The sequence below is a fragment of the Macrobrachium rosenbergii genome, chromosome 24, assembly GCF_040412425.1.
Source record: "Macrobrachium rosenbergii isolate ZJJX-2024 chromosome 24, ASM4041242v1, whole genome shotgun sequence".
NCBI lineage: Eukaryota > Metazoa > Arthropoda > Malacostraca > Decapoda > Palaemonidae > Macrobrachium > Macrobrachium rosenbergii.
Window position 1 is genome coordinate 9,075,215 of NC_089764.1, and position 9,081 is coordinate 9,084,295.

General features: G+C 34.3%; 1 long non-coding RNA gene across 1 annotated transcript; it reads right to left on the reverse strand.

Moving 5' to 3' along the window:
- Positions 1–1,845: 1,845 nt before the first annotated feature.
- On the reverse strand, positions 1,846–4,058 carry LOC136851868 (uncharacterized). Its single transcript, XR_010856980.1, has 3 exons — positions 3,681–4,058; positions 2,812–2,994; positions 1,846–2,487 (listed from the first exon to the last, which is right to left on the reverse strand). It is a non-coding gene; the product is annotated as an uncharacterized lncRNA (long non-coding RNA).
- Between the last annotated feature and the right edge of the window lie 5,023 nt (positions 4,059–9,081).

A 9,081-nucleotide genomic window follows, 5' to 3' on the forward strand; every position in this document is an offset into this window, starting at 1 on the left:
ATTGACGAAAGAACAGTTCGCTCATCTGTTAAACCTGGTGACACCTCACATTGAAAAAGCTGATACTAAAATGAGGAAAGCTGTGTCTGCTGCACAGCGATTGACCTCACTCTTCGTTATTTAGCAACAGGTAGGCTATGTTACTTGGAATTGTTTATGCCTAGACTAGGCTAATATATCCTAGGCTTGGTGTATTAATTAGGTTATGCATGAAAGATGCTGATCATTTTGTATCTGTACACTGTTCGTTTTTGGGTTGCTATTCATGTTTGATAGATTCTTGTAGGAAAAAAAGTGTTTAGTCTAGGCTGGTGTACATTTTTGGATTTTCAGGAGGAAAGGACAAATTTGGTCTTGGCATAAGTTAGCCAAGGCCAAGATTAAGATTAAGGTATTCGATAAAATTGTACATAAGGCTACCCAGACTAGACTGCAACCTAATGGCAGGCATCAAAGTAGCCTAGGCTAGGTTAGTAAAGTATTACCAATCTCAAAACAACCACCTAACCTAACCTAGCTATACTGTCTATTAATTGGGTAACATAATTAAAAATAATTGCGTGTTTACACAATTTATAATAAAAAAGTAAATTTTGTTGTTGCACTATTATATTTTTAAACTTTATAGTTGATGACAGTATGGTTATTAATTAACTGATAATTCCAGATAAGCTGTAGTACAATATGTCAAGGCAAAAATGCAAGGTTTACAGTATGTACATTAGGAATATATATATTTATACTATTACTAAGGGAATTTTTCTCTCATTTCAGGAGAATCACAAGTTTCCCTTGGTATCAATTTCGGATTAGCCATAATCTGGTTTCATCCCTCATACCAGAGACATGCAGAGCCATATACAACATAATGAAAACAGAATATTTAAAACTTCCATCAACTCCTGAGGAATGGAATGAAATTGCTCTGCATTATTTCCAGCAATGGAATTTTCCAAATTGCATAGGGGCACTAGATGGGAAAAGGGTGCTAAATGCAAAGCCCCCACATTCTGGTGCTGGTTTCCATGATTATAAAGGTCATTTTAGTATGATCATGATGGCATTAGTTGATGCATCTTATAAGTTCCTGTATGTAAATATAGGTGCTAATGGAAGAGCCAGCGACGGTGGGGTTTGGGATAGGTGTAGCCTAAAGGAAGCAATAGATAGTGAAGTTTTAAATATCCCATCATCATGTTGCTTACCTTTCACTGATAAGCAAAGCCCATATGTCATTGTTGGTGATGAGGCATTCCCAATTAAGCCCTATTTGATGAAACCTTTCCCAGGAAGGAATTAAACAAAGTAAAACTATATTCAATTATAGGTTGTCAAGAGCAAGGCGCACATCAGAAAATGCCTTTGGTATCATTCAGTAGTATTTAAGGTGTTATCAAAACCTATCCAAACTTGTCCAAACAATGTAAAGGACATTTTGTTTGCTATAGTGGTTTTACATAATTCTATCCGTGCACAATCTAAGAATTTGTATGCACCCCCTGAAATAAGAGAGAGGTTTATCAAACAGTGGTTTTGGATAGTAGTCCTGGACATGGCGGACGTAGTACCAGTGATGCCCAAAATGTAAGGAACACATTAATGGATTATTACTTTAATAATGAAGGGGCAGTACCACTCCAAGATGAACGAGCCTATATGCACTAGTGGACATTTTCTCCCATATGCCTTCGAATATTTGCATTTGTATATACAGTAATCTTAAAATAAAATTCATTATTTGTTCAATTGCTATTATTTACTCCTCAGTACTTATAAGAAAGTTATGAAGAGCGATGTGGAATTTAAATATGTACCCTGCGATACCTGGAGAAACAAACCCTGAAATTGCTTTAATCAACTTTATTACATAGAAAATGTTTAAAGCTGCATGACATCAATCTTGATTAGACTGAACTTTATTGTATACAAAATGTTTACAGCTACAGGAACTTGATTAGACTAGAAAGCCTGAGGTCTTACAGATCATGTATTTGAAATTCAAATTACCACCAGAGATTAAATACTGACAGAATTTAGCACCAAATTGATAACTACTGTTAACCTACTTTATCATCAGGTAAGCCATATTCCCGCTCAGTTTCCAGGACGACTTGGGAAATCCTAGCTGCTGCAACCTTTTGTCCATTTACTAGTAGGGACCTTATCCAAACCTCAACTGTTTTTCCCACACTGAAACCTAGGTCGTTAGGCGTACTGGTGTTGCCCAATTCTTTGAGGGTTTGCAAGCATTCTTCCTCAAATGAATTTTGTAGCTTCCTGTTCTTACTACTGTTACTTGCTTTTGGTTCTGTAGAGATGAAGTTGCGGAAGTTGCTGGTGCAACAGACCGATCAGAACTTCCATTAGAAAGGTCAAAGCTGGGGACACAGGTTGAGTTGAAGAACCCGTACTTGACTCTCCAATTTGAAATTCATCAAAAGTGTTTTGAGTAACCTCAATAACTAGAGGATTATCTATAGGATTTACCTGTAAATAAAAAAAATATATATATTACTCTATTACGAATACTGTATGTTGATAACATAAACTGCTGTATAATGCATCAGTTTTAGGTAATGATGCATTAGTAATTCTGATAATTTAAGATTATGGAAGGGCAAGCATAATTCCCTTTACCTAACTAAAAATATTAGATTTTTCTATTGACCTTACTGACCTAACCTTACACTTTTGCTTACCTGGGCCTACAGCAGGTTTATTGTGCAAATTTGATTCTTAAATGCCAAGTAATTATACCTATTATTAAACTGTTATGTAAATAATGTAATACACATATGTATATACTCTTACTTGTTCATTAATGTCACTGGAATATGTAGGTTGTGAAGCCACTGTATCATGTAAAAAGACATCAAATCAAACAATTCCCACTTGGAGCTTGGTTTACCACATGAACCACTTGAGCAGCCTCAATTTTTTTATATTCATGGATGAAGTATCCCTTCAAATTACTAAATTTTGCCCGCACTTGATCTGAAAGGGGAAAAAATTATATTTAGCTTGATATAGAAATGATTAACTAATGAACTAAATATCTTTACAGAAATTATTTATATATATTAAATGTTTCATGCTAGGGTAGCATGATGTCCTCTTTCAGGGCATGGGTTGCAGACTTGCCTACACGTTTAAAAATCTTAGGTGAAGTGTGAAAAATTAGGTTAGGATGACCCAAGCTCTCTAGGCTAATTAGTATACAGTCGGCAGTAGTTCAAACTAGGCTAGGAATAGCTTACTTCTAGACCAGCCTATATAGGTCTAGGCATAGCATTGCCGCTGAAAAATAGAATAGTCCTAACTTTATTTACACAACCTGAGTCAGGTTCTGTAGCCTAGCCAGAGTCAGGTTCTGTAGCCTAGCCAGAGTCAGGTTCTGTAGCCTAGCCAGAGTCAGGTTCTGTAGCCTAGCCAGAGTCAGGTTCTGTAGCCTAGCCAGAGTCAGGTTCTGTAGCCTAACCAGAGTCAGGTTCTGTAGCCTACCCAGTCAGGTTATGTTGCCTAGTATAGCTACAAGCCTAAATGAAGCTAGAGAAGCACTAAAATATCACAGATTTGTGTTTATGTAATTTGATGATGCACACATGATAGCATAACGAGAGTAGACCTAGGCTATAAGACAATCTGATATTCCAGATACAGAGGAGTAGCAGACTTCTTACCTGTATGAAGGTCAGCAAGTTCCGGAAACTTTTCCCCGAGTCGCTTGGTGATTTCTTCATGATTCTTCATCTTGAGACCTTTTTTCATAGAACTATCATGCTTGCGGTGCCATAAGCACCGTCTCCCCCTCAAATCTTCTACCAAAAACTGCTCTGATGACCTTGAAATGCGCGCCCTCCCTCCCAGATGTAAACAAACGATAAAGTCGACGGTAGAGTCGGGTAGAGGGAGAGGTGGGTTGAATTCGATCGTTATCGCTTTCAAAATTCGTGACGACGACACTAACAAGTCGTCGTCAAAACATTAAAAGTTGACGTCAAATTCAAAAGTCAACGGAAATATTGCTATATAGTGTGACAGCGCCTTAACTGGGCAGGTGGGAAGATTTCACTGACATTAGCTACTAATAGCTCTATAGAAAGAGATGGATATTATGGAAGCAAGTGAATACACAAAATATTGAAAAATCTTTGTGAGAGGAATTCTCACGATGTAGATATTATATTCCTGATAACGATTAATTACTGCTTAGAGGCCACAATTAAAACAGCGTTACATCGCACTAACACCTTATCTACACTGCATAGCACACCATTGAAATTTCCCGGGCTCCTGAGTCGCGGCGCGCAGCAACATGCGCAATTACGGGACAACGAACATATTACACTACCATATGCGTATGTCTGTGTAACACACACACACACACACACATATATATATATATATATATATATATATATATATATATATATATATATATATATATATATATATATATGTATATGTATATATATGGATGTATATATTATAACTGCGGTTGTGTAATCAAGGGACTCGTGGCAACAATATCAATTGCCAAGTACTGCATTTGTAGTAGGAATTTTTGCTTCAAAACTATCCATAACTCAAAACCAATATGTTTTTAGTAACTTTTTTGGTGCATTACACTATCAGTGTAACATTGTGGTGATTTAATACAGAGTAAAAGTTCATTTCATGACATGATCACATAAACTTGCCAAGCCCATTTTGAGACAAAGTGTAATAGAGGGTATATTATTCACAAAAATACCCTGCCTCCTGATGCAGAGGGTATTTTTGAGCCTTGGGGTGTTTTACCTTGTATATATACCTCAGCTCCATCGTTATACCCTTTCTGTACCTTTGACTTTTTACAGTGTAATGCATTCCTTTGGTCATCGAAACTCACTGGATTCTTATGAAGATTATCCTATTTTTAAAATATTCTAGTTCCTAGAATATTTTAAAATTTTGAAAAAAGTAGTTATAGGTAAATAAAAAAAAAAAAACTTTGAAACAAAACATGAAAAAGTAGGACTGGACAAAGCTGAACCTCTGTGGTATGATACTATTTCCCCGTAAATGACCGGTATGATATAATATGTTACCGTTTATAAATCAACATTGGAATGGTTCCAGTGCATTCGTCTGTAATAGTTCAAATTTTAAACGGTCATTAGCATTGTATAGGCATTATAATAATGCTTAAATTTATAGGAGTATGTTTCTGTCATCATTCTGTTGCGAATAGAATTTTATATCAGAATTAGCTGAGGTAAGTGATATCTCAATGCAAATCAATGGGCACTTCTGGTTTTAATATGGTTCACCCTCACTCATATGTTCCTGAAGATATATGTTGGCGAACATGCTAAGCCGAATAACACATACCCATCCGTTCACACGCTAACAAAGAAGCATATATATATATATATATATATATATATATATATATATATATATATATATATATATATATATATATATATATATATATATATATTTATATATATGTGTGTGTATGTGTGTGCGCGTGAAAACTGTCTAGTGATTGCCCAATAAAGAAAGTAGATATTATCGTGTAATTCATTATATACAGAGGAAGAGAGTAAGCGTCCTCACATTTACCCTTTCATTCATTTCTGAGTAAAAGAATGACCTGGAGTTCTGTATCTGAGAGATATTTACTTTGCCAATGTGTTTTACACTATTAAAATTCAAAGATAAAGCCGTATTACTAAGCGGACTACTTAATTTTATGAAATAAAAAAGATAATAGTTTAGTGACGCAAAATTCAAAACGTAATTATGCATTATTGTTCAAAATTCTCCATGCAACATTGTCAACAACTGCAGTGATTATAAAAGATGTACACTGAAAAAGAAATCAATTGTAATAATTATCTTACCACCGCTACAGACAAAAATAGGGCAGTATTTTGTGACTTTAAAATAAGATAAAACTTTGCGTTCTTTAAAGTTATGAGATTTTGTATTGATGACTGAACAAAAAAAAATTAAATAAAATAGTTAACTATCCAAATGATTGTGTTTGTTTCACATGATGCATTCATACTGTTCTTATGCAATTATTTTCTAAATGAAGGTTGGTTGATGTAAATTTAAAAGCCATATAAATCCCATAGATTGTTTAAAATTCTAGTGATCAAAAAATTCCAAGTTGGAAAAATCCTATAAGCAAATAAATGAATATTGAAGTTTTGCCTTATGATCATGACTTATGAAGATTTTTCATTGCATTAATTTGTAGTATTTTTATGATACAAAATTAAATTAATATATTATCCACAACAAACATGTCATGAGCATGCATTACATGTAATCATCACATTATTCACATGTAAATAAGGATAATAGGGCGAATAATGCATTTATGGAATGGTATAAGGATAAGCTTTTGGGATGCCACACGCGTAATCCAGGCTATCAATAATGATCTAAGCGCAGGCAGTTGTCTATATTGTAAAGTAAATACATATTAGTTTATGTAAATGATAAATATTCATATTCATGGTAAAAAAAATATTAAATATAATAAAAACCACATTTAAAGGACTTGAATGCCATCGTGAACACAAACCTCCGTCTGGAACGTAAACTTCAGAGAAAACTCCTTTAAAAAGGTGAAGTCAAATTGTCATCGAGTAACTTGTTATGTTAGTAATACAAAGATCTTTATATAATTTTCAAACTATTGCCTCGTTATTGGGTAAATAGACATTTGAGAAAAACGATAAACAGAGGAAATCCAAATGAACTTTATAACCACAATGTTTAAATTTTGCCTGCAATTACAGCCTGAAGGACGTTAAACTTTAAATGGAAATTCTCTTAAAGATCACTTCAGACCAAAAGTGCCACCAACATTTGGCCTCATTTGTTTCTAAAGTTTCCATTTCAAATATCTTAGGTCCAGCATTTTAGAATTTATACATGAAATACACGAACTTACTAGTTACCTTTTAAAATGGAAATCTAATGATCCAATAAGTAGAAGACTTGATATTTTTAATATTATAGTAAAATTTTACAATATTCTGTCAACTAAATCATCTTACATACTTGCGGTTCTTGAAGCTCTGATAATGAATAGTTTTTAATACGTATATTTACTCTCGAAATGAAATTAAATCCCACTGAAAAATGACGGAGTAACTCAAGTTCTGCTACTTACATGAAACTTAGATAAGTTTATTAAAATGGTGTTTTGTCACGCAAGTCTTCATTAAACAGGCTTCGAATGTAATAGTAATTTGCCCAGAATAAATTCAGTTGTTCCTTTGAAACATTGTCTTATGTGAGCAAGACTTAAGCCGATTTAAGTATCACAAACATTTTATTAATTTGTTTTTTGATATTCAATATTTCTCAATAAGTAAGGAATACCAGACGCAAACAAGATCAATGTCTGCCTCTAGGAGCGCCAATGCAACAAGGATATTGATCGTTACTTCCCATTTTACTATTTTCATTTGGCTATCCACAAATATTCCTCATAATAAAATGCCCTATATCATTCCAATCATCATTAGGTAGGTTCATCTATGCTGTTTCATTTGTAGAGTTAAAATGAAGTAGAAGTGAAATCCTGGACAATGTGGTCTTTATCGATTGTTCATGAAGGTAGCAGTCAATGATTGGTTAAAAACTTTCTGAGTATAATTTTTTTCTTAACCATTTCTGCATTGGAGGAAACTGAATAAGACTATTGTATAACTTTCTTCTGAGTTGTCGAGGTTTCAGTTATCATTACATGGGCATTCCGATAATAATTATAATAACATTGCTAAGGTTATGAGAGAGAGAGAGAGAGAGAGAGAGAGAGAGAGAGAGAGAGAGAGAGAGAGAGAGAGAGAGAGAGAGAGAGAGAGAGAGAGGTTTCAAGACTAGTAGCTCATCACAGCGCATTTTCATTATACCGATATTGATATAAGGCCTCATCATTATAAGTTCTAATGAAGCCCTCACAGAAATTCAACTAAACATAACCAAAATTGTAAAACTGGAATTTCAACATTTCCAGAAATTCTTATCTGCGAATTTTAGAAATTATTTCATTTAATAAATCAAATTCTCACTTCTGTCAAATAAAGATAAAGCGTACCATAAGTGAGTATGGAGATTCCGGAACATTTACCTTTCCTGGAAGTTCATTCGAAAAGAAATTGATTCCCAAAACGAGAAATGCTCATAAACTCTACTATTCCAGTCTGCCATAGCATATCCAGTATATCATCATATATCATATTTGACACGGCTTAAAATTTTTTGCGGGTGATTTATCATTTTACCGATTTATTCAAATGCAAGTGCACGAGACCGGTAACTACTTCGTCATTTTCCTACTGGCAGCATGAAATCACAGTGTCTGGCGCAGGGAGAGGTCAGGTGGGTCACGCAATCGCCAGAGTGTCAATGACGAACGTCAACGATAATGCGCCTTCCTTTGTCAACCCCGATCCTCACGTCACTGTTATTGAGGAGGATGACCGTCATTTGCTTTCCACTTTTCTGAAGGTATGAATTCCACACACAAACGAGCACACACACACACACATATATATATATATATATATATATATATATATATATATATATATATATATATATATATATATATATATATATATATATATATATATATATATATATATATATATATATAATTTTCGTCAAAAGCAATTGCCTTAGCGGCATCAATGAGTCTCTTGCAGGAATCTAGTTTTTTTCTGATTTTCATGCGTCAGTTTCTGCTAAAAAAAAAACGCAGACTTCTTTCTTCCAATTATTGTTTAGGTCACGGCAGCTGTTTCACACTCTGCGGCATTTTCAAACGACTACTGAATTACAATCTGGACTTGCTGTATAACAAGTTTACATCATCGTGCGGAGAAAAAGTTTGCAAATGACATTTAAACCTCAGTAGTGATTGATCAAGGGATTAAAAGCTTAACCACTTAGTCTTTACTTCAGTAGTCGCTTAAAAATGCCACTGAGTGTGAAACAGCTATCGTTACCTATACAATAAATGGAAGAAAGAAGTCTGCGTATTTTTCAACAGAAACTGACGCAGGACAG